Here is a 6000-nt window from a genome sequence, read left to right as displayed (position 1 = left end):
CAGAAAAAAAATGAATAAAAGCTCTAATATCTGCTAAAAAGAATCTTCAATCCAGCTCAAATCACCATCTACTATCACGATCCCAACATATCAACTTCATAGAACTCTGGGGGGGGGTCACTCATGAATATATGTATATATAACGTGAGTTCAAAATAAGGGGTTTTTAAAATACAATTTTTATACATTTTTAACATACAAAAGGGTGTCATATAAAGGGGTTACTTACAGATTGAATAGAAAAGAGTTGTGTTATATTCAAGAAAAGTTCACAGATTAGGATATTTATAAATAGTCCATGAATGCACGTTATATACAGAAATATATATAGTGAACCCCCCGAGATAGAACTTGTATCTAAAACACATATGAAAGGAAAACCAATAACACCAAAAACCATTCCAATACCATAAAACCAAAATAACTCAAACTATTAAAGGATATAAGAGTTCATCATCCAAATTCTCACTACAACCATGTATAACCATCATCAACAATCTTCATAGCTTCATCTTCATCAGCTCCTCACAATATAAAAAACAAACAAAACCCAACACAATAAAATACCCATATACAAATATAGTCTGAATGGCACAAAACCCCAAAAAATTGGAGAGAAAGAAGAAGTTTCCATTAAGAAAGAGCGGATACAATCATGAAAACCCTCCTATTAAGTAGGATGAAGGTATTTCTTCTTAAATTGCATACTAAATTTAAGATGGTCTAAGGCTTTGTTCTCATCTACAAAGTACTGAGGTACATTTTGAAGGAATTATAGACAACACATCCTTTCCAGTAAAAATTATAAACCTGGTAGGGAAGGCATGTGCAAAGTAATACAGAACATCCATGTGAGCAACAGCTACATCCTCATTTGGATTAATCAGCAACTGTGGGATACTCTTTCGAGTATTTAGGGTGGGCTGTTGATGCATGAAAGCAAGATACCAGCAAAAATGAGATGCAATGAGAACAGTGGTATCCCCAGAAGTAATATGTACTCTAGCAAAATGGAGGTAAGAGTTCAAACATGCTGCAGAGGTATCCTAGGACCCTGGAATAAAAGGCTAGTTAAGCACCGGTCTTGTCACAAAATTATGTAGTGTCCATTTTCGTCGACGAAGTATGTCACTATCATACCCTGGTGTATCAAGCACTGTTTGAGGAGGAAGGTTAATGTAATCGGATGGAGAGGGAAATTGAATAAAAGGGGAACATTGTAATGGAGGATAAGATAGATCATAAAAGGAAGGTAAATGAAGGGATAAAGAAGGTGGAAAAGACAGAGCATACATCAAAAAGGTATGAAGGGATTTTGTTAGAAAAATAGAAGGAATCAGAGGAACGATAGATGGAGATTTAGAAGGAGTAGGAGATAATATAGGATCAGCACATCAAAAGACATGTAGTAAAAACAGGAATATGAGGAAATCCTAAAGGGGTAAAGGATAAGAGAGACTAGATGAAAGAAGAGAAACATAAAGAGGAAAACGATAAGACATGAGGGAATAAGAAAGATTATCTGTAGGATCTAAGGGATAAATAGAACAATGAAAATTAAGGTCTTGAAAAAAAGACTCAGTAAATAACGAGTGATCAGCAAATAAAGCTCAATAACTGAGATTGTAGAGGTTGGATATCAGATTTATGAAAAAAAATTCTGAGTCGACAAGGCTCCAAAGCAACATCTTCCAAAGGTGGATGCCAAGCATGTCTCTTACACCAAAATGTCTGCTCATGATAGGTTCACAAACTCTCTACTAGCACAAGCTCAATTGAGTGCATATACATCACTGCTCGTAAGATGACATCTCCCACATAAACATTCAAATCTTCTTCATCAGAGAGCTACAAATGGCCTATAAGATACATGAAAGATAGTAACTGGACCTCATGGGAAATCAGCTCATCCACAAAGCGATTAAGAAAAACTCTCAAGAGATCCGCAGGACAAAGATTTGACTATCCATCCTCTTGAGGCTCCAAATCCACATTGCTTAAGGATATATATAAAGCAAATCTTTGTTGGTTATACTTCACTCAAAAGGAAGGAGGAGGTTACACCAATTCAGTATAACAAACAAAATCATTCTGCATGCAATCCATACACTACTGAAGGCGTTCAACCTTAGCTGAGAACCCATCACATAGTTTAGTTTTTTGTTGCAACTGATCGAGCTCCTCTTTGGAAGACAAAGCAGAAGATACAGGAGCAGGAGGAGAAATAGAAAGAAGAGACACTCTTTGGTTAAGTTCTTCAATAAGTTTCTTTTGGGACTCTACAGTTTCTTGAGAGTTCTACAACTGTTCCTCACTAATAGCAAGTTTACTAGCCAAAGTGACCATTTCCTCAAGGGCAGAATTTTTCTCAAACATCAGAGATGCATTCTCCTCCTCCAATTTAGCAATCTTAGATTCCAGCTCTTGAATAGTTACCTTATGTGAATCCATTAAGGCTGTGCTAGTAGTCATTTGGTTATGGATATCACTGAGTGTAGCCCTTTCATAAGACAAATCCTCCAGTGCCTTACTCAACTCACTGGTTAAGGAATCCACCTTGTCTTGCATGGAAGTGTAAACACTTGTGTATACTGTTTGAAGACAAGAAGTGAGGGAGGTCTCCAGAGTAGACTGGACATTAGAAACCATATGTGGAAGCATTTGTCTAGATAATATTGTTTGTAAAGATGAAGGAATTTGCAAATCTAATTGTCCTTCCTTTTGGGCTGCAAATAGATTGGTACAGGAGAGGAATAAAGAAAGGGCACTGCCAAAAATAGCAAGAGTGGATGTTTGTACTAGGAAATCTAGTACAGGAGGATTGGAAGGACCCTTCGTGCGAAGGCGTTTCTTACGAGAAAACACAACAGGGGACTCTTCATCTTCTGAATTAGGTTGCATAGGCCGAGGAGAAGGAACTGAAGATGTAGGCCGCACTGGTAAAGTAGTAGGATCGGGCACTGGAACACCACCAGGAGGAGGTGCAAAAGTGAGGATTCTCTGTAATAAGACACCATAGGAGACATTACTGTTTTGACCCTTCCATACTTGCTGGAAATGTTGATCCATATTGGATAATAGGAAGCCTGCCCAATTGAACTTAGCACCCTCTAGAATCTTCACAGAAGCTGTGAACAGTTCTTTGGACAGATATTTGGATACAAACTTGCTCGACATAAATCGGTTTTGGAGGAATTGACATAGCTGCTTCCATATGGGAGAAGAGATATGGGCAACACATACCCCTAAACTATTAATGAGCTGGTTAAAGAGCAAGGGGATAGAAGTTTCCTTCTTCATCAATGTAACAATCTCTTTAGCAGTGAGTAACTAGTTACCGCTAGGCACAAATGAAGCAAAAATGGGCAAGCACAATGCTTCACTAATATTAGCTACAGATAAACAGAAGGTGCGGTTATCAACCAGACTAGACTGGTTTTTGTAAGAAGCCAAGTAGGAGTAACAAAGTTTCTCATCGACAGACAACAATGTGAGGGTAATAAATGGGCGGAGGCCTGCATGTCAGATGCAATCTGCCTCTTAAAGGAGGGAATAATCATGGATTGCAAGGGGAACATGCTCTACCACAATCGGAGGGGTAGAAGTAGGTGCCATTTAGAATATAGCAAAAAACCCACGCACACAAAACCAGGAAGACAAAGAGAAAACCTGCAAAACCCACAAACAAAACCTCCACTGAGACCATTGATAGGAAATAGACTGAGGACTAGGTTGACTAGACCAAACCACCCCAAACAAACCACATCTTACGGAAAATTTGGCTTGACCTACGCACATATGTGACCGAAAGCTTCATGCTATGCAACAAATATGCACCCGAGACCCCATATCAAGCACGCAAAATAAAACGAAAATGGCACACATACTGTAGCCTAGACACGGACTCAAAAAATCATGATTGAACCAAATATTTTGATTAAAAATAGAATAAATACCATATGGACCAAGTTTAGATTAATAATCCCAAATCCACGTAACGTTCAGCGTCTTACAATGCGGTGAAGTGGGTGGGTGAAACTAACGACTCATTTTTTATTAGATAATCCATTAAACACAATTCATTGTTAAGTTAATCTGTTAATGCATGGTGAGTCGGAAACGTAGCCTAGCCCTCTCAGACTTGGCATGACTTAACTTAACTTGGTCTCTACTGATGCAGTTCATTGTTACAATTACATGATGTGTGGCACTTGAGTGCATGCATGTGTGACTTTGAGGGGTTTATTTTAATTACAATTTAATGTGTCTATAACGCGTGTGCATGTGCACGTGTGAATGGAGTTTAATTTACAAATTACATGAGTTAGGTTGCAAAGATGCATGTGCAACGACGGGGTTCCTTTTATAATTAATGTTTGATTTTTTTAATTATAATTTTATGATGTACATTCTGTTAATTGGGTGTGTGCAACGGTCAATGGATTTTATTTACAATGAATGGTGTGTTATGATGCAAGTGAGAGAGGGAAAAAAGAAAGGAACCTGGCAATGTGTGGGTGGACACTCGGAAGGTCTGAAACCACGTCCTCCAAAATGGAATGCGCAATCCACGTAAATCCACAAAAACGAACAAAGGTCGACTGACAATAGTCGTCCCTGTTAGATAGACAAAAAACGAAAACTAACTAACAACTTGACTAAACAAAAACAATGATACACATGACCAAAATAAAGGAGAATATGTGGATTGGAATTTTTGTGGGATATTTTGATTTGTGTGGTTTTCTTGTTTTTATTTTGTGTTTTTTTTAATTTGTATTTTTTATATTTTATTTTTTTGTTGTTTTTGTTTTTTTTTTTTCAAAGAATAACCAAGAAACCAAATTTTTCCATTTTGAGGCCTGAAAATCATTCTGTTTCAATGTGATGGAAAATTTTTAATCATGTTTGGGAGTTTCAAAGGATGTGTTAATGATAATTACATTGTCATAAGATTTTTTCAAAAAAAAAGTATTTTTTGAAAAATATTTTAATAAATTTTCATTCCAAAAAAGTCCAAAATGGAAAAGAAAGTGAATGTGATTTTTTGGAATTTTTTCTTTGATTTTTAGGTATTTTTTGGAATTTTTATCAATTTTCATCATTTTGTTAATAATTTTAGGTAATTTGGAATTTTCAGTAATTAATTAATGGCATTTTTTCATGAAGAAAAAAAATTTAATTGTGAAAAAAAGTTTCAGCAATTTTTGTATATTTTTGGATTTTTTTATTTTTATTTTTTGTAATTTAAAAATTTATTATTTTTTTAAATAGATGTTATGATTTAAAAATTATTTTCGAGATTTCAAAAATAAATACATGGACACGCGTGTGAACAACAGCAACTACGCACAGCTACGTGTGAACAGCCGCTACGAAGACGCAGAAAGTTCGGCAGCATGGAAACAGCTGCGAAACAGGCCAGTGCAGTAGCACCACGGCGTGGGAACAGCCGCTGCGAAGACCTGCAACCAAAAAGGTGGTGCGGCGCGCGAAGGGGAGCGTAAGAGGGGGTAGGAGTAGGGGGCTTAGTTAGGGGTGGGGGAAGGGGGGGCTTAGTTAGGGGTGGGGGAAGGGGGGCTTGGGAAGGGGGTGGGACAGGGGGCTTGGGTAGGGGTGGGAAACGAGAAAGAGGTGGAGGAGGGGAAGGTGGAGAAGGCGCACGAGGGGGCGATGGTGGGGGAGGAGGTGGAGGTAGAGGTAGTGGAGGCGAGGAAGGTGGAGGAGGCGCAGGAGGGGGCAGTGGAAGACGCAGGGCGAGGAAGTGACAGGAGGCGCAGGCGAGGCGGCGTCCCAAGGGCGTGGGCGGCGAGGAGGAAGGGGAGGGGGAGGAGAGGGGAGGTAGAGGAGGAGATGGGGGGAGGAGAGGAGGAGAAGAGGGAGGAGGAAGGAGGAGGAAGAAGAAGAAGAAGAAGAGGAAGAAGAAGAAGAAGAAGAGGAGGAGGAGGAGGAGGAGGAGGAGGAGGAGGGGAAAGAAGAAGAAGAAGACAAAATGCATCA

This window comes from Lygodium microphyllum, chromosome 19, assembly GCF_053477565.2.
Source record: "Lygodium microphyllum isolate KBCC chromosome 19, Lygodium_microphyllum_v1.1.10, whole genome shotgun sequence".
Taxonomy (NCBI): Eukaryota; Viridiplantae; Streptophyta; class Polypodiopsida; order Schizaeales; family Lygodiaceae; genus Lygodium; species Lygodium microphyllum.
This window is presented reverse-complemented; position numbering follows the sequence as displayed.